Source organism: Lissotriton vulgaris, chromosome 7 (assembly GCF_964263255.1).
Source record: "Lissotriton vulgaris chromosome 7, aLisVul1.2, whole genome shotgun sequence".
NCBI lineage: Eukaryota > Metazoa > Chordata > Amphibia > Caudata > Salamandridae > Lissotriton > Lissotriton vulgaris.
This window is the reverse complement of record NC_141695.1, coordinates 864,632,624-864,656,395: the sequence shown is the minus strand read 5'-3', so window position 1 is coordinate 864,656,395 and position 23,772 is coordinate 864,632,624. Positions and strand designations below refer to the sequence as shown.

General features: G+C 49.9%; 1 protein-coding gene across 1 annotated transcript in view; it reads left to right on the top strand.

The window, feature by feature from the left end:
- GALNT10 (polypeptide N-acetylgalactosaminyltransferase 10) overlaps positions 1-23,772 on the top strand; it is a 952,883-nt gene that overhangs the window by 802,758 nt on the left and 126,353 nt on the right. The gene's annotated exons all lie outside the window — the stretch shown is intronic.

Sequence of the window (23,772 nt, the reverse complement as noted above, 5' to 3'; positions counted from 1 at the left end):
TCAGCGATTAAGTTCCTGTTTCTTTTCTCGTTTTACCTAATATTGCATTCCCTAGGAGTGTTAGCTATTTCCATGGCGTTGTTCTTCTGTATATTTTCATGATCATATTAGTCCTGAATTGTGCATACTTTGAATTTAGTCGCCCAGAACTCTGTGGCTGAGATCAAGACAGTGCGGGTTTCTCACAGTGCCAACCTTGTGGACCAAAAAGGTGTTCAGAATACATGGTCATGCAATCGTTGGCTTCTGAGCAGAGCACACAGAACAATGGTCACATATTCCAGTTGCACTTGTGAGTCTGTACATATGTGTGAAGCAGTTACACTGTTATTAAAATATTAACACAGTGAAAGTAAAAGAAAATGCAGTGCTTACAAGTGAGTGGGTGCATTGTGTGTTTAGGGTTGGTAAAGTGAAGGAGATGCGAGGAACTGCATTCAGAAAAAGAGGATGCTGAACAGGCAATATGTGAAGTTTAAGATGTGCAGATGTGGAGAGAAAAAGGGCGTACATGTCTAACATAGCGTGAACATAACCGGAGCGATTGAGACAATCTGAAGATAACTACTCTTTCCACAGGCTTCAGAAATGTTTAATACACAGTCTCACAGTTTCAGAATTAAAATATTTTCAATATTATTTGCAACAAAATCAGTTTTGTTATAATGTTTCTTATACAACTAACAACTATTGACAAAGCTAATAGTCCTGGCTGGCTTTAGGTGTATGTCGGTTGTTGTGTTAAATATTTTCATGTAATAGCAGAAAGCTCAGATCCAAAATACTAGCCCGATGCACACTATTTGAATTGCTAAAATGTAGTTTACATGTTTAAACCATACCCTTAATAATATAGGCCACACCCCTTTTAGAGGACTCCATACACACATACTATTATCATTCCACGTAATTACCCACAATCTTCAATTTGTTCACAGTGGCTTACAGAGACTCGGGTTGCGAGGGGAATAGCAAAGAAACCTCTGCATCATAATCTGCTACATAGCCGGGTCCCAGTGAATCTGCGCCAGGTAGGAAAATGGCAGCAGCACAAAGATAAAAAGATCTCAGACTTCCCAGCTCTATCCTGACCCTCCCTAGCTAGGCAGCTGTAGATGCTTCCGAACGTTCCTCCATTGACCCAGTTAAATCATGGCCTCTTTATAAATCATTCCTGTACCTACTACATATGGCCCAGGGAAGAGATAATCTTGCTTGCTACAGCTAACTCTGTCCATTCATGTGCAATCGCAGACATGGAGGCCTTGGGGAATGGGCAGACAACAACACTTCCACAATCATAGCAAAGCCTTGTCTGCTTACAGCTTCATCAGACACCGGGCAGTGTTAGAGCGCCTTGCTGGCCATTTCTGTTTGTGTTTTTTAATCTATTGATTATCCTCTAGCCACAGATTCCTTACCTTAGAATATTCCCTAGATGTCAGGCTGAATCGGGAAGTTTTCGAGCTGTATCTCTGCATGCCGGTAGGGGGCATAATTTGGCTCGGTGCAGCTCTTGCCAGAAGTGACATGCATGATGCCTATATAGGAGTCACCCTGGTGCACTGACATTAGTTCTTTCCTTTCTGCACCTGAAAACCCATCTGTGATGAGGTGCCCTCAGGTATTTTTTGACAGGTTTTTTCACAACCATTTTTTCAAACCTTTTTCGAGAGCTTTCTCTCCTCGTGTAACAGGGATGTCCCCAAAGAAACCTGCTTGTTTCATACCATGTGTTGCCTGTCACAGGCTGATGTCGTGATAGACCCACACTTACTTTGTCTGTGATGCTTGGAGAGGGACTGCAACTCTAAGACCAGCAAGGAGTGCCATACCGTGCACCTGTAGGCGATGAGGGAGTATTCTTTCAAGCTCCTCATCACCTGGTGTCAGATGACCCACAATACTCAATATCTTGGTCATGCTAAAGGTCCCGGGACAGCTTGCAGACCTGCACCCGTTGGTCATCATCTCCTCATTCAAAATCATCGGGTAAGTTTCACCACTAAAAGAAGTCAGAGGTCTTTGGCTTTGCACTGCCTGTCTAAATCCTTAAATGATATGCTGGAACGTCTTCATTACAGGCCCCTGCTTCGGCGGAGCCTGAGACAAGGTCCACTCTGTGCTCCCCTTGCTTCCCCAGAGCCAGAGCATTCCCCGCCCAACTGAAAGACTTCTATGAGGCTATTCACCTCATATTTGGGGGGTCCAATCCCCTTTGCAGCACGTTCATTTTACATTTGATAGTCGACTGGAGAGGGAGACAAATGGGCGCGTTCTGGGCACCTTTATGGATACCAGCATCCCCTAGACGATACTGATGCCAGTTGGTTAGAGACCTCAAAGGAGACTGGCTTTGTCTATTCACTTACCATGACTATGGAGGAGGGTGCCTCGCCTCAGTCATCCATATGCTATGGACTTTGTCCCACGCTGCAAGCCATTTGGGCGAAAGTACATGCCACACTGCTGACCTTTGGGCTTGACGGGACTGAACACGTGGAAGGCCCGCGCATTAAGGATTTTTAAGCGACACAAACAGAGAAAGGTGGAGACCCGATATGCGATCCTAGTCATACTCCTTGCTAAGCATAGCATTACACTACACTCGCGATTACCTAATGGTCCCCCTATAGAGGCATGATGGGGGGCGGTCAAAAAATGGGGTGCGGCGGAGGAGGACGCCATTCGCCGGGAGGAATCAAACGGCATGCAGCAAAAAACGATTTCCATGGAGTGGTCGATGCTCCTTCATGACTTCATGGACGCGCAAGACACCCCCACGGACACCCTAGGTGACACCCAGACAGTCCTAGGCCCAGATGAACCCGAACCCCATTCGTATCGCCTACACGAGACCATCCACCTGCGGCCCCAAGCGACACACCCCTCTCGTCCTGATAGGGGATCACCCCCGGGAGTTACTAGCCCATGGCATTCAATGTCCCTACACCTACCCCATTTCCCAGAGTTCAGTTTCCTCAGTTTGGTTGTATAGAAGGATGCAGTGTCCTCCCGCATACCAGATGGAGATAGCGAGGGTGCATTAGCAACAATTGAGTACCAGCCATCCCAATGTGTCATCTGCTATCCCCAGATAGGCACACTTCCCAACACACCATAAGCGTCAAGGCAGTCTAGGCCTCGATGGACTGGAATTTACAAGTAATGTTAATGGGAATAATGAACGTTGTGCAAAGACAAAAAATAAATGTTTCTTTATGATAGTTGTATACCTTGCAAAAAAACAATAAAAAGGTTTATTAAAAAAAATGGAGCCTCATTTGCAGTGGTGGTGCGCAGGGCGACTGAGGCCTTGGACCTTCAGTTGCCCTCAGTGGCAGTCAAGACGAATGTCTAGACAGAGGTGCTTCTGCTGGGAGTTGCCTATTCTGAACCCATACTCCTTTAATGAAGCCCTTACCAATGTACTCATTGGGGCCTGGTCCAAGCCCAGCACAGGGGTTCCTGTGCACAGGACAATTGCCTGCCGCCATCGCCCCGTTTCCTTACCAAACACCCTACTCCTGCGAGCTTGGTGGTCCAAGCCTCCACCTGTTGGATCAATCCTAGTGCATTCCATATCACTCCACTGGGTATGAAATCCCACAGGATGGATACCTTTGGGAAGATGATGTTACTCCAGTATTGGAACTTTCATAGATCCACATGCTTGAATCATTCCTCGCCGTCCAGATGGGAGTCCCGGTACATAAAAAAGCTATGCTTAGATACATACAAAACAGAAAAAGGCCTAGGCCCATTTCCATTTTGTAGCCTATAACAGTCATTATTTAATAGAGACTAAACTTTTCCCTGAGCCAATCAGGACCTCTCACCCTCTAGAACACTCCTGAGAGAACTTTAGCCCCTCAGATATTCTACCGCATGTTGTGCTAGGGAGTCCATTTTGAGCTTTGCTCCGAATTTCTCTTGTTACTTGAGATTTTGAATTTTTTTTGTGAATTTCATCTGCTATTATCTTCACTGCTGAATACTAATTAATTCTGGCTGAGAATGTCTGGAAAGGAGAAAAGGGGTTTGTTTAGAGCCTGTGCCACTTGATCCAAGAAGAGGCTCTACACTGATGACCCTCATGCTGATTGTATTTACTGTCTTTTTCCGGATTATCAAGCTAAAGATTGTAAGTTCTGTCATACTTTTTCAAGTAAAAACCCTGAGGGACCGTGAAGGATGCATTTTGATATGACTTCAAAAGCTTTAGGCCAGAAAGGAGGTTATTTCCAGTGATAGTGATGAGGCATCCTCGTCTTCATCTAGGAGATCTCAGAAAAGAAAGAAATCATCTCATGCTCTTCTGGGCGCACTCCCTCAAAATCTCCTCAAACTAAGAAAAGGAGAGTAAGGGACATGCTTCGGGGGATAAAGCTACAAAAAAAACGGGTTCTGAGCCCTCTAAATCACCCCCTCAGGTCTGGTAAATCCTTCAAGAAGCCTTCCTCAATGCCTCCTGAGGTAAAATCAGCGAAATCTGCATAGTCGACGAGGAGGACTTCGTCGATGATGACGAAGATTGAGGTTAAGTTAATCCCAAAGAAACCTTCACTGCCGGTGACTGATGGCTCTCCGTCGACGACGTCACGACGACTACTTTATCGACGACGACAACAACTCCAATAACGGGATAGTTGACGACTATAACGACGACGGTATCTACTTCGTCGACGAATGATAAAGCACTGCTGTTGGTGTCGACGGCTGCATCGACGACGATGGTGTCGTCTACTATCTTGTCGGAGATCTCGTCGATGGGCTCGTGGACAAGGGAAAAAACACCAGAGCAGTTGAAAGTTGTCAGGAAGAAGATTACGCTGGAAATCACCTCACCAAGCAATATTACACCTCTTGTGCCATCACACCTGCTGGAGGAGCAGGATTCAGAGCAGGAGGTTGAAGGCCCTTTTGGCTATGTGAGTAGCCCTTCACAATTACATGTGAAGTGTCAGGAGGATGACTTTTAGGAGGAATACGGGGGATATCAATACCCTCCCCAACACCAATATCGCCAGGGTTACCAGGAGGAGATGGTTGGCATGTAGTCTTACTTATTGATGGACCTGCAGTTTATGCTGGCGGACTACAGAAAGAGATTCCCACCAACTCCATCTCAAGAGGTGCCCTTATCTGCTCCTTGTCCACGCTTAATTCCAGCTACTTCAGTTAGAAGACGGGAGTTACTGCCAGACCCCGTGCCAAGATCACCACAGCCAATGCCTCAACAGGATCCAGTCACCACGGATGATGCCCAAGAGGAGGGAGAGATAACGGATCCTAACAAGGAATGGGATGACTAATTTATTCCTTCGCCTTCTTTTCCCTCTCCAGTGCCGATTGATTCATCGCCAGAGGACATCGGCGGATTTCATAATTTGATGGAACGAGCAGCGAAGAGATTTAAACCTCCGATGTCAGCTACCCAGAAGGAGTGTTTCTTATATGATTTCAAAGAACCATACAGGAAATCAGTTAGAGCTATCCCTATAATTAATCATGTTTGGGGGGAAGGCCTTAAGGTCATGAGGACACCGGCGACGATACACTGGTACTCGCCAGACTGGAGAAGAAGTATAAAGCTCCTGTGGACGCTCCAGCTTGTCTAGTGGGCCATCCCAAACTGGACTGTCATTTCTCAAGCTGCTCAACAGAAGTCCAAAAATCTGTCAGCTCCTATTACAACGCCTCCTGACAGAGAGGGTAAACGCTTGGATAATGCAGGCAAAATATTTTCTTTAATGTCAGCTCTTCTGGTCAGAGCTGCAAATGCCCTTGCCATTCTGGGCAGATATGATAGGCAGATGTGGTGTGACCTGACGCCTTATATAGATCTTATTCCAGAGGAAAGTAGACAAGAGGTGAAAAAGATCCTTCAGGAGGGAGAAAGGGCTTCGGCTGAAATAATTGATTGTGCGATGGAAATCGCTACCACAGCTTTCAGATCGCTTGGAGGGGCGGCAGTGTTGCGCCTTCAGGGATGGCTGAGAGAAATCGCTTTTAGACCTGAGGTCCAGAATAAGATCTTGGATCTTCCCTTCTAGGAGAAAGCCTTATTTGGGAAACATGTTGACGATGCGCTACAGAGTATCAAAAAGGATACAGATACAGCAAAGGCTCTTGGGACACTGCAGTGCCGGAAGATGCGCTTTCGAGGAGCTAGAGGGAGAGGCCAAACATCATATAGAGGGGGATACCAAAAGAACAGATACCCCTCCTACTCTACATCTTCTCAGCCATACCGACAACAGTATGGTCAACGACAGGCAGGGGGCTACTTTAAATCCGACCCTAGAAGAAGAGGAGGTCGTCAAGGAAAAGACAACTTGCAACGACAATGACAACCTTCAACCTCCGGCTATATTTATCCCTACCCCTCCAGAAGTTCCCCTGGATGGAAGAATTTCCTATCATCTTCACTATTGCAGAAGATAACTAGGGACCGATGGCTCTTCAATCTAATACAACTTGGACATACTTTAGAGTTTCTTCACATTCCCCTTTGTACTCCTCCGACACATCAAGAGGTCAAATATCTGCACCTGATGTGCATGGAGATTCAGACAATGCTCCGAAAAGGAGCAATGGAACCGGTGCCAATCTCCCAGAGAGGAAGGGGATTTTATTCCCGATTTTTCCTAGACCGAAATGTTTTTCATCAATGGCGTCCTATTCTGGATCTGAGAACTCTAAATACTTCTCTCAAAAAGCAGTCCATCTGGATAGTTTCCCTCCAAGACATTGTGCTACTCTTAAACCTAGGGGATCATATGACCACCTTAGACTTGCAGGATGCGTATTACCACATCCCTATTCATCCTTCCCACAGGCAGTATCTTCGGCTTGTTGTAGCCTGAGACCATTACCAGTTAAAGGTGCTGCCGTTTGGCCTCAAAGCAGCCCTAAAGATTTTCACAAAATGTCTGGCTCCAGTGGCGTCTTTTCTAAGGAAACAAAGACACCAGGTGTTTCCTTACGTGGACGACTGGTTAATCGAAGCGCCTTCACTAGCATCGGCTCAGTCTTCTACAGTGGCATGTGTAGAATTATTTGCCAAGCTGAGCCTGACTCCGAACACAGAGAAGTCATCCCTCCATCCTGCGAGGAACATCACGTTCATGGGGGCGATTCTGGACACCACAGTAAACAAAGCGTTTCCTTCCATGGAGAGACAACAGAGACTTACCTCTTTATCCCAGGCATTTTCAAAATGAAAGTGTCTTTCAGTACGCAGTTACAAGTTACTACTAGGAACAATGTCCTCTTGCATCCCTCTTTTTCCATTCTGCCGATTAAGGATGCGTCCGTTGCAAGAGCAACTGGATCGTCAATGGCGTCAGGCAGTGGGATCCTTCGACGACATTATCACAATCACACCAGCCATGGTTCAGGCAGTAGCGTGGTGGACCCAACGACGAAATATCTCGGTCGGCCTTTCCTTCCTTACCGAACCAGCTCCGCTGGTTATTGCCACCGATGCATCCCTAGAATGTTGGGAGGCTTTTCTTCAAGACCTCCAGGTTAGTGGTCGTTGGAAGTTACAGGAACAGCAACTTCACATCAATCTGCTGGAACACAGGGCAGTGGGATTGGCATTGCTGGCTTTCCTGCTGAGAATACAAGGCTTCGCTGTTCTAATCAGGACAGACAACACAACAGCAAAGCATTATCTCAACAAAAAGGGTGGTACGAGATCACTTTCCCTGTCTCAGGAAGTCCAGAACATCTGGGAATGGGCAGTTCAAAATGGAATGTCCCTAAAAGCGGAATATCTTCTGGGAGATCAGAATGTCAAGGTGGACACTCTGAGTAGGCTCAAATCAGCCTGCCACGAGTGAGAGATCAATAAGGAAATTCTAGAAGGCATCTTCCTAAGGTGGGGAGAACCAACAGTGGACTTCTTCGCGACAGCTCACAACAAAAAATGCTGGTTCTTCGTAAGTTAGCTTCACCAACGGGGATCTTGGGGGAGTGCATCTTTAATGGCATGGTCAGGTGTCTTTGCCTACGCCTTTCCTCCGATTCCCCTCCTACCAAGCATTCCTACAAAGATCAAGAAGGAACCGTGCAAAATAATCCTGATAGCCCCATGGTGGCCCAGAAAACATTGGTTCACAGAGCTTCTTCTACTGTCGAAGGCTCATCCAATTCGCCTTCAACCAATACCTTTGCTCTTGACGATGTCCCAGGGACAAGTACTTCATCCAGGTCCGAAATCACTATGTTTAGTGGCTTCGCTCCTGAACACTGAATTTGGACATTTAAAAATTTCATCTGAATGCAAGGATATCTTGTCAAATGGCAGGGCAGAAAGTACAAACAAGACATACAGGATGAAGTGAAAAAGGTTCTGTTTATGGTGCCAGGAGTTTAATATTTATCCTCTAAGCAGCTCTTGAGAGTATCCCATATAATCTGCTCTTGGCAAAATCTGGTTTCGCTTATGCATCTTTAAGAGTACATCTAGCCACTATATCACGTTACAGAAGAACTTACTCTGGACCATTGTTGTGGTCTGAGAGAATCATCAAACAATTTGTGAAGGGGTTATTTCTAACCTTTCCTCCAGTGAAGCCTCCACCACCTCTCTGGCAACTAAACATTGTGTTATCTCAACTAATCAAGCAGCCCGGCGTGGCCAGCAGCATGGCCGGGTAGGAAGTGCCTCGCCAGAGCTCCCGCCGTGCTGCCACAGAATCCGACTTTAAAATAATACCCCAGGGCACCCGACCCATGAATCGGGAGCAGCAACTTCTCCAGAGCCAGCGGGACTGATCGGCCTGCAGAGAAGTGATCGGGTCATTGAGTTATTTCGACTTTGGCTGGAAGACCGTGAAACACTCCTTCGCAGACAAAATGGCGGCCGCGGCGCCCGAGCCCTGATCAACGGGCGGGGGGCAGCTAGCACACACCGGAGGCCGAGAGGAGCCTACAGACCGCAGAAAGCGCCCGTGCTTGGGGCGAGGCGGTAAGTTCGAGGGCCCGGTGGGAGCGATCGCGGCACAGTGGGACCGGCCGCCCTTTACCAAGATGGCGGCCGCGGAGCCCGAGCCCTGATCACCGGGCGGGAGGCTGCTAGCTTGCACCGGAGGCCGAGAGGAGACTGCGGACCACAGGAAGCGCCCGAGATCGAGGCAGTGAGGTTGAGGGCCCGGTAGGAGCGATCGCGGCACATCGGGACCGGCTGCCCTTTCCCAAGATGGCGGCCGCGGAACCCGAGCCCTGATCAACAGGCGAGAGGCCGCTGGCACACACTGGAGGCCGAGAGGGGTCTGCAGCCCGCAGGAAGCGCCCGTACTCGGAGCGAGGCTGTGAATTCGATGGCACGGTGGGAGCGATCGCGGCACATCGAGATCAGCCGCCCTTTCCCAATATGGCGGCCAGAATGAAGGGGGACTGGTGAAACGGTCCCGGAGATCCTTCAGCACCGACCCTGAGGCAGGAGAGCAAGAATCGGGAGAATACTGAGGGGTATCCGGGTGGGCGGTGAGTGGTGGGGGGTTCGGCGCCACTGAGACATCGGGGCGCTCCCCCCACCGCCCCCCGCCCCTCTCAAGCAGGTCCGGAGCACCGTGCAAACATAGCGGATGGAGCCACAAGGTAGTGCTGGTGAGGGACCCGGCCAACCCCGCCGCAGCCACAGAATCTTCGGTGGCGGACCTTCCCCCTCCGAGGGCACCCTTTTGAGCTCCGGGGCCTGGTCAGGGGCCTCCGGTCTGGGGGTAGCCATCAGCGCTGCATTCGGGACTTGCCCAGCCCCTTGGGGGATATCGGTCAGGGCTGGGAGGCCTGCGTTGGAGCGCCTCTTCAATCTGGTTTTCCCAGGGGGAGACAGCGTTCGTCCCTGAACAGAAGCAGAGGTGAGCTGCGGAGGCTGGAGGGGCCCAGGACTTAATACCCTTACCAGCAGCACACGCGAAAGGGTCGGTCCGTCGCGAGACACCCAGGGGATAGGAAACTCTCTGGCGGAGGGGGGATAACCCCGAAGGAGCGGCCAGCCCTGGGCAAGAGAGATATGCTCCCCAAAACACAGAAACAGGGACCCATGGATAACTTCGCGGCGCCAAGACACCAGATGGAGTCTCTACCGGTGACACCTGGGGCACGGACCGACACGGCCATGCTGATAGAGGCCATCCAGGCTTCCAGGACAGATATTCAGGAGTCCCGAGCGGCATTGGAGGTCAAAATCGGGGAAGTGGGCTCTGAAGTGTCATTGCACCGGCAAGATTTCCACAAACTGTCCGACAGGGTGACGGCGACCGAAACGAGGATTGGCGAGAATGAGGATTCAATCTCCACCTTGAAAAAAGACATGGCGGAGCTGCAAGCATCCCATTGTCAGCTGATGTGGAAGGTGGACGACGCCGAAAACAGGGCAAGACGCAACAACCTGCGCTTTGTGGGTCTCAGAGAAGGAATCGAAGGGACGAGCATGACGTTGTTCCTCCGCACTTGGCTGACAAAGACTTTCCCGGATGCCCAGTTCTCCCCCTGCTTCATTATCGAAAGAGCGCATAGGGCCCTTCTGGCAAAACCGCCTGAATGGGCGAGACCGAGGCCGGTTATCGCCCGCTTCCTAAACTTCGCTGATAGAGACTTGATCCTGAGAGAGGCCAGGAAACTGGGGGAGATCCGACTGGAAAACACGACTATAATGATTTTCCCAGATTATAGCCAAGAGCTACAGAAGCAACGCCGCTCATTTGATGCAGTGAAGGAGAAACTAAGAACCCTTAATATCTCATACATGCTCCTCTTCCCCGCTAAACTCAAGGTACTATACAAGGACAAGTCGGTATTCTTCACGCACCCGGACGAAGCATGGCAGTGGCTTGAAGAGCGTCCTATCCTTAACAGTAGAGAGACTGCCGAGAGAGAAGAGTTGGATAGATCAGTAAGGCAAAGATCTCAGTGGGAACTGCCAAAGCCACAGAGGCGGAAGTCACGAAGGGTGAAGAAACAGACCCCGGCAACTGCGTGTCGGGACCAGGGATCAGGGGACACGCGGGAGATCGTCATCGCCAGGGGACAAATCCGTGGCAGGATCGAGATTCAGTTGTCTGCAAAATGATATCCGTTCAGAGGGCGACGAAGGGGAGGACTTGGGGAGCCGTGCATCTGGAGGAGAGGAAGAGTGGGGGAGGCCGGGCTCGGTACACCCGCTGGTAGAGGCGATCCGACATCTGGAACATGATTCCTCAGGCAGACCAGCGCCTTAGTAATGGACACGCAAGACTCCCGATTGTGAACAATGGTGCACCTGGACAATGGGGATGGCAGCACGACATAGGGAAGCACGCAAGTTGACACGCCCTTTTTGTTCTTTTCGTTTTTACTGTTTTTGACTGTCTGAAGGGAGGGATGTGTGGGTGGGCCACAGGCCTACTCCTGCGGATAGTCCTGTCCTGTGTCAGGATGCGACTGGATGGGGAGGGAGGTGGGGTGTGGGGTGGGCGGGGGGGCTTCCAAGTTGACTCAGGTTGGGGTTCGAGTGGGGAATGTTGGGGAGGGGGGGGGGACAGTTGGGACAGGGCAGCAGCATACTTTGAACACGCTCACCACAAAGGTAGGCCAGAGACTAACCCTCTACAGATGCAGCATAGCAGTCGGGAAGACGCAGGGAAACATGCTGAGACTCAACACGACCCTCATACACAGGGGATTGCCCTCGTACGAATAGTGGAGTATCCGCCCTCAAAACAATACCTGGGGCTCCAATGACACACAATCTAGACACAGCAAGCTTGGGGGATAGGGGAGTTAGCATCCCGTCTTGGAATGTCAATGGACTAGGAGCTAAGATTAAGAGAGGGCTTATGAATGTCTACATCAAAAGAGTAGACCCAGACATCACTCTCTTGCAAGAAACCCATCTCAAAGGAACACAGTGTGCTTTCATTGCAAGGGGTCGCTATAGAGTTCTGGCTCATGCAGGGTACACGTCGGACTCCAGAGGCGTGGTGGTTTTCATCTGAAAGACCTCACCATTTCATATAACTTGATCTTGGGTGGATCCACTAGGAACATACGTAGGGGTGCAGGGATCATGGAATAGGAGCATCTACACAATAATCTCAGTGTATGCCCCACCCAAACTACAGGCACGAACACTTAAGGCTATAGCCACTATTCTGCTAGACACAGTGGACACGATCCAAGTGGTGGGGGGAGACTTTAATGATGTCATGGAGGTACAACGAGACCGGTCAGGGGCTACGGGTAGAGGGGAGAACCAGACCGCGCTGTCGCGCAAGATGCACAATTTAGGACTTCTGGATATATGGAGGTGGCTCTACCCTACCCAAACAGCTTACTCGTATTACTCAGGGGCACATAAGGTGTTCTCGAGACTAGATTATATCTTCATGTCCAGACAATACTTGAGGGATACTGATACTGCGGAATATAATGCCAGAGGTGTGTCTGACCACTCGCCTTTGTTCGTGAGGTTGGGAGGACGTCGGGCACGATGGATACCTCCTGGCGCCTTGCGGCCTGGGACCTGCAAAACACAGCTATAGTCAGTGGTCTTAGAGCTGACATCAAGGTCTACGTGGCCGAGAACGAGGGTACGGTGGACTCCGGGGTCACATTCTGGGAAGCCCTAAAACAGGTCTTAACCACATCCGCGCTAGTTGAATTCTCCTCCTGTGCTCAGATTTTCAAAATCCCATTATTCATGACGAGCTGGGCTCGTCATCAGTGTGCGAGGAGGCAACACCATGACGAGCCCAGCTCGTCATGAGCCTGGACGGGGTTAAGAGACAATACGAGGCAGGCTGAGGGAGGAAAGGCGTAAGGGCCATGCCGATGTCACTGCTGTGGAACAAATGGTACTAGAATTGGAAAGGGAGTACCAACGCGCGAGGAACTCGGAAACCCTTAGACGGTTGTTAGACGCCCAGAGGCGGTACAGAGAGCTGGTAACTAATGAGGCGAAGACGCAGTCCCCTGCCACCCTCCACCGTCTTTACGACGTAGGTGACAAGTCCGGCAAGCTACTGGCGTGGCTTAGTAAAAAGGAGAGAGCGGCGAGATGGGTGGACACTATTAGAAACAGTGAGGGGGTGCTAGTCTGTGCAGACGTGGAGATAACCAATGTTTTCGCCACTCACTATGAAGGTTTCTATGCAGCGCAGGCCTTGGGGACAAGCGACGAGGCATTGAGCTACATGTCTCGGACAGACCTTCCGGTGCTGTCTCCGGAAGCTCTCGTGGGCCTAGAGGCGGACATCTCGACAGATGGCATAACTGAAGCCATTGCTAAATTGAAACCGGGGAAAACTCCGGGGCCCAATGGCTTTCCCGCAGAATTTTTTAAACGCACGGCGGACCTCCTGTAACGTCACCTCAAGAGTCTCTTCTCTGACGCGTATCAGGAAGGGGAGCTACCCCCGGATCTCTCCTCGGCCACGATAGTGCCGATTTATAAAGAAGGCAAGCCTCGGGAGGACTGTGCGTCCTACCGCCCGATTTCTCTCTTGAACATGGAGGTAAAAATCCTAGCGACAGTCCTGGCAGGCCGATTGAGATCAGTCATACCGGACCTCATACACTTGGATCAGGCCGGCTTCCTACCAGATAGGGCGACTAAACTGAAACTGAGAAGGACACGCAATTGGTTACAGGAGGTGAGGGAATGAGTTGAACCCCACTGGTTCCTCTCCCTTGACGCCGAAAAAGCCTTTGACGCTGTACATTGCCTTTTCTCACGGCGGTGCTTCAGAAATTTGGCTTTGGCCCAAAATTCCAGAGGTGGGTCCAGCTCCTCTATACTACCCCGAGAGCGAGGGTGCGGGTGAATGGCAGAGTGTCCCGAGAATTCCCGATCCGGAGGGGTACCCGATAGGGGTGCCCCCTCTCTCCCCTCCTCTTTACGCTTACCATCGAGATACTGGCAACCAGGATCAGACAGAACGAGTACATAACAGGCTTTATGAGACCAGGTACTGAGCATGGCCAAGAAAAGATTTCGCTATATGCGGACGATGTCCTCCTCTACATAACGAGACCGGAGACCACAGTCCCGGAGCTATTTCGGGAATTAGCACTATATGGCGGGAGGGCTGGTCACACCATAAATTGGCACAAGTCCATCCTGTACGACCCAGGGGACAGGACCGATGGGGATGGCTGCCAGAGCGACTGCTGACCACTACTGAAGGCTTTCAGTACCTCGGAGTCTACATCACCTCGAATGTGGCCTTATCGTTCCAGAGGAATCTGGAGTGTATCATAGTAAATGTGGTAGCTGACATGACCGTTGGAGACAGCTCCCACTTACACTTCCTAGGTAGAGTGGCCATGTACAAAATGATCATCCTACCTAAATTTCTTTATGCGCTGCAAAACGAGTACTATCCGATACCTATTGCGGTGTTCAAAAGAATCCATTCGGACCTGCGCACTTTTCTGTGGCTAGGTAAGCAACCACGGGTGGCCCTAACCATGCTCCAGAGGCACCAATATAGTGGAGGCATCTCGCTGCCTAACCTGGAGGCATACTACTGGGCGGAACATCTGACGCCGATCAATGCCTGGCTGCATACTCCTGCGGAACACCCGACAGATGCCTTGGAGAGACATAAAATGTTGCCTAAGAACCTACTAAGCTACCTATATGGTGGCACCGGACGGGCTCGGCTCCTCCCGGCAATGGTCCAGACCCTCACAGCCTGGACTAGAGCCACGAAACGTATGGGGTGGGAGAAGAAGCCCATACGGCAGACTCCGCTGTAGCACTGTCACTGGCTGACTGAGCTCAATAAATTACGCGGATTCCAACGATGGAACGATATAGGCATCTCCACTATAGGAGATTTGATTGTTAAGGGGGAACTAAAGACCTTTAGGGCCCTGCAGGGAGACTTCGGCCTCCACGAGTCACAGCTCTTTAAATACCTCCAGTTCCGCAATGCGTGGAGGGTTCAGAATATCCCGTTACGGCATATCCCGGAATATGCACCGCTAGAGGGGCGCCTACTTCAAGAACAGACAGTGGGACAGGCGTCTCCCTCACCTACAAGACTCTAACGAACAACATGCTGGGGGATCTGGCAAAGCTCAGAGGCGTATGGGAGGCAGAGGTAGGAGAGATGGAAGACCTAGATTGGGAAATGGTCCTGATGCACCCCAGGGAGGTGGCGATCAAATCAAGATTACACCTCATCCAACTTAATGAGCTCCACAGAACGTACTATGATAGACAACGTCTCCTCCGTATGGGGAGAGGGGCAGACTCCCGCTGCCTCAGGTGCCTGCAGCAGGAGGGAGACTTCTTCCACACTATATGGGCGTGTGACAGAATACAAATCTATTGGACACACATATTTACAGAACTGGGAGAGGTTCTGGGAGTTCCACTCCAACAGGAGCCTAAGTTGGCGTTGCTGGGTATGACCAATGAGGTTGACCTCCCGTGCCCACTCATCACTTTCCTAGTACTTGCACTGGTGGTAGCGAAAAGGGACATTGCAAAACACTGGGGAGCGCAGGAGACACCGGACATAGAGGAATGAATGAGAGGGCTAGACCTCTATATGGCAGCTAAAAGAGTGACGTACAAGGCAAGGGGATGCCCTAAAAAATTCTGCAGAGTCTGGGCAAAATGGCGACACTACCTTGGATAAGACGGGGGCTGGGAGGGGAGGGAAGAGAGGTCTAGGCTATTTAACTCTCAGAGGGCAGAGAAGGGGGGGGACCCGGGGGGATCCAAGTTCTACATAAGGGGTGCCCGGAGGCACTGATTATGCGATGCATCAAGCGGGGATGGATCTTTGAAATCTGAAGGAGATGGAGAGGGGTATAGAAGTATTGTTGCTGCCTTAAATGACCAAATGGTTCAGTTGTTATGAAACATATTTAATGTATATACTTTCATGAAACAAAAGTTTTGAGGGGGGGGGGGGGTGGAACGTAAAAGTGATGACCATTTCTGCATTGATTGTAAGTACAGTTTGCTCGATTTGTTTTTTGGGCAGCAGTAATCAGATGACATGGATGTGTATTGCCGCCCGGCCACCGGGATGTGGGTTGAATGGCTGTGTGAGGTGCTGCCTGGTTAATTGACGCTCGGCTACGTGATCCCTCGTAAGAGGCACTGTACAGAATAACCTGCTTTCATCACAATAAAAAAAAAATGTTAAATAAAAAAAAAACTACTCAAGCAGCCCTTCAAACCCATTCACAGGGCGGATCTCACATTTTTATTGTGGAAGGTAGCTCTTCTGCTATCATTCACTTCGGCCAATAGAGTTGGGGAGATACAAGCTCTCACCATACAGGAACCTTTCTTGCAGTTCAAGGAGGACCGCATAGTCCTCAGAACTAATCCGAAATGTATACCTAAGGTGCCATCAGACTTTCATTTGAATGAGCCTCTAATTCTTAAAAGATTTTTTCCTCAATCGACTACTGCGGCGGAAAGTGTTCTACACTCGCTAGATGTTCAACGTTGTCTCAAATTCTATTTTCAAAGAACAAAACCTTTCCGCAAGTCAACACAACTCTTTGTATCTTTTAGTGCACCCAGGAAGCCAGGAAGGGTTTTTACTCTATCCAAAAGGGGAATTGCCCGATTGATTTACTGAGCAATTCAATATTGTCATCAGGCAGCTGGGAAGCCGTTGAATGCACAAGTTTGTGCTCATTCTACGAGAGCAGTGTCTACTTCCACTGCTTTGTTTGCTGGGGTACCTGTCCAGGATATCTGCAGGGCGGCTACCTGGAAGAGTACGCACACCTTCACCAGGCATTACTGACTGGATGCAGCCGCAGATAATGATGTGGTAGTGGGACAAGCGGTGCTGAGAAACCTTTTCCAGTGGCTGTGAGCCCGCCGTATCATCCCTCCTTTCTTTATACATTGCATTTTCACATTTTATTGTAACTGCTTTTTCTTGTCATATGTTAAGATGGATATACATTGTTGTTATTACCAAAGAATATGTCTAGGCTATGCAATCCCTGCGGTTTTAAGATGTAGCATATGTATGGTGCTCTTTCAAGACGCATTCTGGTTTATGTCCGGTTCAGGCACAATAAAATGTGCTACTTACTGCTAGCTACTTTGATTCAAGCATGTGAATCTTTGAAAGTTCCAATACTGGAGTAAGAAAATAAGTTACTTACCTGTAACTGTAGTTCTCCAGTATTGGTAACTTTCATAGATTCACATGCGACCCACCCTCCTCGCCTGAGAGGCTCTCCTTTAGATTTTTTTGGGCACAAACATTATCTTTGGCACAAGTGCTCGAAAATCTGACGGGCTAAAGTTCTCTCAGTAGTGTTCTAGAGGGGGAGAGGTCCTGATTGGCTCAGGGAAAAGTTTAGTCTTTTTACATAATGACTGTTATGGGCTACAAAATGGAAATGGCCCTAGACCTTTTTTCTGTTTTGTATTTATCTAAGCATTGCTTTTTTATGTACCGGGCACTCCCATCTCAACGACGGGGAATGATTCAAGCATGTGAAACTATGAAAGTTACCAATACTGAGAAACTACAGTTACAGGTAAGTAACTTGTTTTCTTCTCTTCTGCCAGCCTAATAATGCAGTAGGTGTCACTGAGTGCTCTTGTGCCGATACACCCATATGAAACGGGAGTCAGTTGTGCAAGTGCTGCCTATGGTCTCAGAGGAGGCCCAAGGCATACTCTCCCAAGCTATTGTTGACTGGAGAGACGCAGCAAAGTTGACCATACAATGTGGACTGGTCACAACTGACTAGTTGGGCAGAGCTAGTTGATAGTCTGTGGCCCTTAGGCACTACACCTAGCCGAGACCCACTGGATTTTATGGGGATGTTCAGACCTTGCTCATGGACGCGCCCTGTGATGCCTCATCTTTTTGGTGAGAAGGTGGACTTTGCGCTGGAGTGCTTTAAGGATGTCAGAGCTATGGCCAGGTCCTTGCGCTCTCCATGACCCCTTGCCAACCACCATCTGCCTTCCAACCCTTTTGTGACCATGGAAGAGGTTTCCAACTGCATTTGTGCCCTCCCAGCCAGTATGGCCAACAGGCTAGCCAGCCTTTTCGTGGCCGGGATGCAATTCCAACAGATCACATGGTACAGGTAGCCAGAGGTCGAGCCAGCCTCCAAACCCCATTATTTGGCTCTCCTACCAACATGGCACACAGTGGGGGGCAGGATACACCATCAACTGCAACTCTGAAAAGTCAATAACGTTTAACAGGTGGGTTTTACAGATTGTTCATGAGGTTTACTTTATTCCCTTTCTGGAAACCCCTCCTCGTATGCAGCTTACTTAAGACCAATGACCATCTCTCTGTGCTCCGTCAGGAAGTGTTGGCACTTTTGTCTAAGGGTGCCATTGAGAGGGTGCCGGTATCTAAAGTGGGTAGTGGTTGCTATTCCTGCTCCTTTCTGGTGCCTAAAAAGATCAGAGTCCTTTGTCCTATACTCGACCTGTGCCTTCTCAACTTCTTCCTGAAGAAGCAATTCAGTATGCTCACCTTAGCTCAAATCCTGTCTGCCCTGGACCCTGGAGGCTGGTTGGTAGTTTGGACTGGCAGTACTCATATTTCCACATCCCTTTGCCTGCCAACAGGCGTTACCTGAGGTTCACAGTGGGCCATGAGCCCTTTCAATCTACTATGAACCCCTTTGGCCTCACGAGCACCCTCATCTCCGACATGCTCCAGTTCTTGGAGGGAACTGCAAAAGAGCTATAGTGGTAGCTGACGAACTGCGATTTGGTCAGTGGCAGATCACTTCCCCTCCCCACCCAGAGCTGACTGTAGTGACAATGTGTCACTCCTGGGCCGAGAACATGCAGTGTCATCAGTTCTGCATGCTGGAGTTTCCAAGGAACCTCTCGCCCGTAGACGCTTTTCATCTCAAGTGGAGCTTCGGCCTATACCACTCCTGCCCAGAGTTCTCGAAAAGATCAGGAATGACTGGGCCCAATTCATTCTAGTGGCTCTGAATTGGGCAAGGAGAGTCTGGTATCCTGAGCTATTGAGCATGAGTATTGGTCCTTCAGTCAGAATACCTCTTCTAGAGGATCTTCTGTCGCAGCAACAGGGGAGGCAGTCGTCTGGGACAGGTGAAGATGAGCGGACTCTGGTCTCCGACAGAGTTTGGAATTCACATCAACCTGGTGGAGCTTCGGATGATCTGATTGGCATTGAAAGCCTTCCTTCGATAGGGGGAAGGCTGGTGCAGGTGACAAACTCAGCCGTCGATGCCTAGTGGATCACGAATGGCGTCTATATTGGAGGTGGTGCAAGGTCTCTCTTAAGAGTCCGGAGAGCCTTAGGTTGATCTGTTTGCCCCTGCCGAGAACATGCAGTGTCATCAGTTCTGCATGTTGGGGTTTCCAAGGCACCTCTCGCCCGTAGACGCTTTTCATCTCAAGTGGAGCTTCGGCCTATACCACTCCTGCCCAGAGTTCTCGAGAAGATCAGGAATGACTGGGCCCAATTCATTCTAGTGGCTCTGTATTGGGCAAGGAGAGTCTGGTATCCTGAGCTATTGAGCATGAGCATTGGTCCTTCAGTCAGAATACCTCTTCTAGAGGATCTTCTGTAGCAGCAACAGGGGAGGCTCCTGCACCTGAACCTGCGCACCCTCTGCCTTCATGCGTGGAGATTGAGCATGAGCAGTTTGCAGCTTTGGACCTTCTCCTGAAGTCTGTGATAATATTCTGGCAGCCAGGCATCCCTAAAACTGTATATGCTTGCTGATGAGATACATTTGTGACATGGTGCGCCTTCATGCAAATCATCTCTCTCTGCTCCCCTTTCCCCAGTTCTGCTATTTGTTCTTCTTGGGCCAAGCCAGGCTCTGCTCTGGGCTACCTCTCAGCCATTTCAGAAATGTTGCAGTTGCCAAGCCCATCGCCTTTGTTTAAGTCACCCATTGTGCTCTCTGATATATGTTTCCTCCTGCTTTTCTACTGGTCATCACATCAGCCAGGAGGGTCTGTGAATTGCAGGCACTATGTGCATTTCCTTATGCCACGTTCTATCCAGACACGCAGGTACTGTGGACATGTGCCTCCTTCCGAAGGTTGTGACTCCTTTCCATTAGGCCAGAACCTTGCCTACTTTCTTTGCTCCGCCTCTTCTTTCTAAGGAGGAGAGACTCAATGGTGTGGACCCAAAGTGAGTGTGGTGTTCTACCTTGAATGCACAAGAGAATTCTGGGTGGATGATCTACTCTTCGTAGGGTACGTCAGGCCAAGGAAGGGAAGGCTATGCAGAAATGGACCATTTCAAGATAAATAGAGCTCTGCAAATAGATCAACTGTACAAAGGCCAAGAAGCAACCCCCTTAAGGATTGTGTGCTCATTCTACTAGAGCCAAGGCTGCAATCACTGCGTTAGCTCGTGGAGTCCCAATCTTAGACATCTGTCAGGCAGTAAGGTGGGCATCTCTGCCACGTTGATCAAGCACTATTGCCTGGACAGTCAGGTCCGTGTGACTGGCACTTTGCCCGTTCGGTCTTTCTCGTTTAACTCCGTTTCGTAGACCCACCTCAGTGGAGATATTTGTTGGGTATCTAAATAAAGGAATCTGCGGCTAGAAGTCTCTATGAGATGGCCAAGTTACTTACCTTCGGTAACGCTACATCTGGTAGAGAGTCCATCTAGCTGAATATTTGTTACTGACCCTCCCATCCTGTGCAAACCAACTATAGTGTGAAGGTCACCCTTCTAAGGGCATTAGAAATGCACGCCAGTTACCATTTTCCATCCAGGCTCTGCGCATGGAAAATCACAAAAAGGACCTGACGTCAGTACTGTGGTGACACCTATATGGGCAAGTCACTTCAGGCGCAGACGAGGCTGATGTGGAGTGGAATGACTCCACCCACTTGCACACAAGGGTACTGTTTGAAATCTTCCAGATCCAACCTGACACCTGGGGAATATTCTAAGGTAAGGAAGGTAAGGAATCTACGGCTAGAAAGATTCTCTGCCAGAAAAGGTGTTACCAAATGTAAGTAACTTCTTTTTTAAAACTATAACCATTCAGTCGTAAAGGGACCTGTATGAGCCTATCCCATATCTTCTAATAACAATTGAGAATCATAGGGATCCCCCTGGACGGTAAGGGACCTCCTATGATGATAGGCCTCTCCAGAAAATCAAGGGTCCTGATGGCACTAAAAGAAGCACCGGAATGCGATTCTGAGAGACCTTTACTGAGGTATCAGAGGATGGGTCAGAGGGTCTGAAGTATGTTCTTTCACTGCCCGTTAAAAAATTTAGTGGGGTGCAACGACGCCAAACTCTCCATAAAAGCTTCCCTTCTCCTCGGCGTTCCACAAGCAGGAATGGAAGGACTTCCTTCCGTCACAGTGGAACGTGAATCCAACCAATCGTGGAGCTGCTCTCATCGTGAGAGCAGCTCAAGGATTGGTGGGAGAAGGCTAACCCTGAGCTCACTTGGAGGCTGGGGCCTGTGCCCGCAATCCCATACTGTTTTACAGCCAGGGGAGTGCTGGGTCTACAGTGCGCATGTCAGGTTGGCCTTAGATAGCCAGCTGGCCAAACTGACATGCTCTGAAAGGGGCAGCAGTAATCCTGCAATAGCAGGTATCAGCCCTGCCCCCTGCCTCATGGACTCGCTGTGTACTGCACGAGTGAGAGGCAAAATAAAAAGGCATTATTATTGTGAGAAGTTGGCCTGATATATAATGTTCACTATTCTAGTGAGCACTTTGTATCAGTCCAAACAACCCTTATTGATGATTGGTTGTAAGTCAACCTTTATAGACCAGCTATCCTAGTAGCATGGATACGAGCAGTCTTTGGGCTAAACTCTAGAGGGCGTGTTAAGCCAGCTGTTATACCATCACATATACCCCTTGAACACCAAGTGAAAGGACACCACACAAGTGTTATGAAAATAAACAGTGTATTTATTTAGATCACAACAGCCCTGTACTCTTTATGAGGCCAGGGTACTAAGCACACAACAAAACTCTTACGAAAATACTTTAAGTTGCAAAATTTACACAAATGCCCGAGGGGCACGAAAAACCATATACTCTAAAAGTGGAATGCGAAATTACTAGCAGGTAAGTACTAATCTCATAGGGTTTGGAATCGCTAGGACTGGACTACTGAACCTTCAGATTACTAGCAGGAGGCCTAGGGGACTCGGGTGCAGAGTGTGCACTCTCACGCGGGATGCGGGACAAAGTCTATGGATACTAGTAAATGCAAAAGTTAGTGTTCTCGGGCGAACCCAACTAGGTAGGTCAAAAACGAAAGTGGATCTAGGCACTTAGAGAGTTGTTCTACGCTGGAGCACCGGGGTACTCGGTTTACCTAGCCCAGGGGCTGCGGCTGCATAGGGTTCAAGTGTCGTCGGAAACCCTCGTTGACGAACCAGGAGCCTGAAAGAAGAAGTTGCTGGCAGGCGACCAGTGAAGAGATTCAAATGGATCCAAGCCTGGATCGGAGATGGAAGACACCTGAAAGCAGAGGGGACCAAGTTCTGAATCACTAGCCAGTGATTAGGTGGGCACCAGGATGGCACCGGATGGAGTCACCTCGACCAGGTGAGTGGGCGACGCTGGGCTCTGCAGGCTCACGGACCAGGAGGCGTTGTCAGCGACCAGGATGGAGGTGCGAGCTGTCCCACGATGGTATCTGCTGTCGACGTCGCTGGACCCAGGATTGGGGCAACAAGTCTTGGCAAATGCAAGCCCACGCGGTGGACTCAAAATGGCGTCTGGAGTGGACCAGGAGGGTCCGGGGTGCTCCTCTTTTAGAGGGGAGCAAGAGCCAGTCTGGAGCAACCAGACCAGCAGTGTTGATGTCGTCGTTCGTCGTCGGGAAGGCCACAAGCCAGCGGGCTAGTAGCCAGACAGCGCGGTGAGTAGCAAAAAGCAGAAGGGCCCCACGCAGATCTGGTGGATGCTAGAGAGCTGAACTTCGGTGCTGGAGCTGCTCAGGGTTGGGGCTTCTCGGACCCCAAAGCACTCACTCGAGGATCCCTCGGCGGTCGTGCTGGGCAAGCGTCGTGCAGTCTTGAAGATGGCCGGTCCTTCGCGGTCTCGTCGCACCCACGGATCTTAGCTGAGCTGACGATGTGGGTAGAGGTCAGAGGTGCCAGGGAAGCCGGGTCTCGTCGTGCTGGTCAGTCGGATTCCGGAGGAAGGACGTGCAGCAAACCGCAGTGTTCTTGGATGGTGCCTACGGGTGCAGGGTGACTACTCCTTAGTCACAAGGGAGAAATCTTGAGAAGAAGTCGAGAGTTCCTTTCGTAGAAAGTAGTTTCAGGATTCAAAGATGATCTAATTTGGAAGGGGGCCCGCTCCTATCTTTATACTAGGAAAAGGGGCTGGCACGCGACTAGGTCCTGCCCATGGGTGGGACCAGGAAGGGGGGTGGTTACACCCCTCTACCATGCCGGATTTTCCCCAGCTCAGGGGCTGGTGTGCCCCTGGAACTGGTTCTAGCCGGCAGATGCATAGTGAGCACCGGGGTGCCACTTGCAGTCACCTTCCTCTAAAGCCCTGCCTACCCAGGATACACAAAACCCTGTCTGGGATGGTGCTAGCACCGCCCCTGACAGGAAACCCTTTGTCCAAGCTCCCCTCGCTGGAAGGACTCCCAGCTGCAGGGGGTCAGACTTGTGTCTGTGGTGGCAGCATCCATTTTGTGATGCTGAGGCTTGAGTTAACTTTAACCGGGGTTCACAGTTACATACATGTCGTGTCCCTCTAGAAGGGTAGAATGCTAACCCCGTCGCCAGAATTGGCGAGGGGTTAGTATTCCA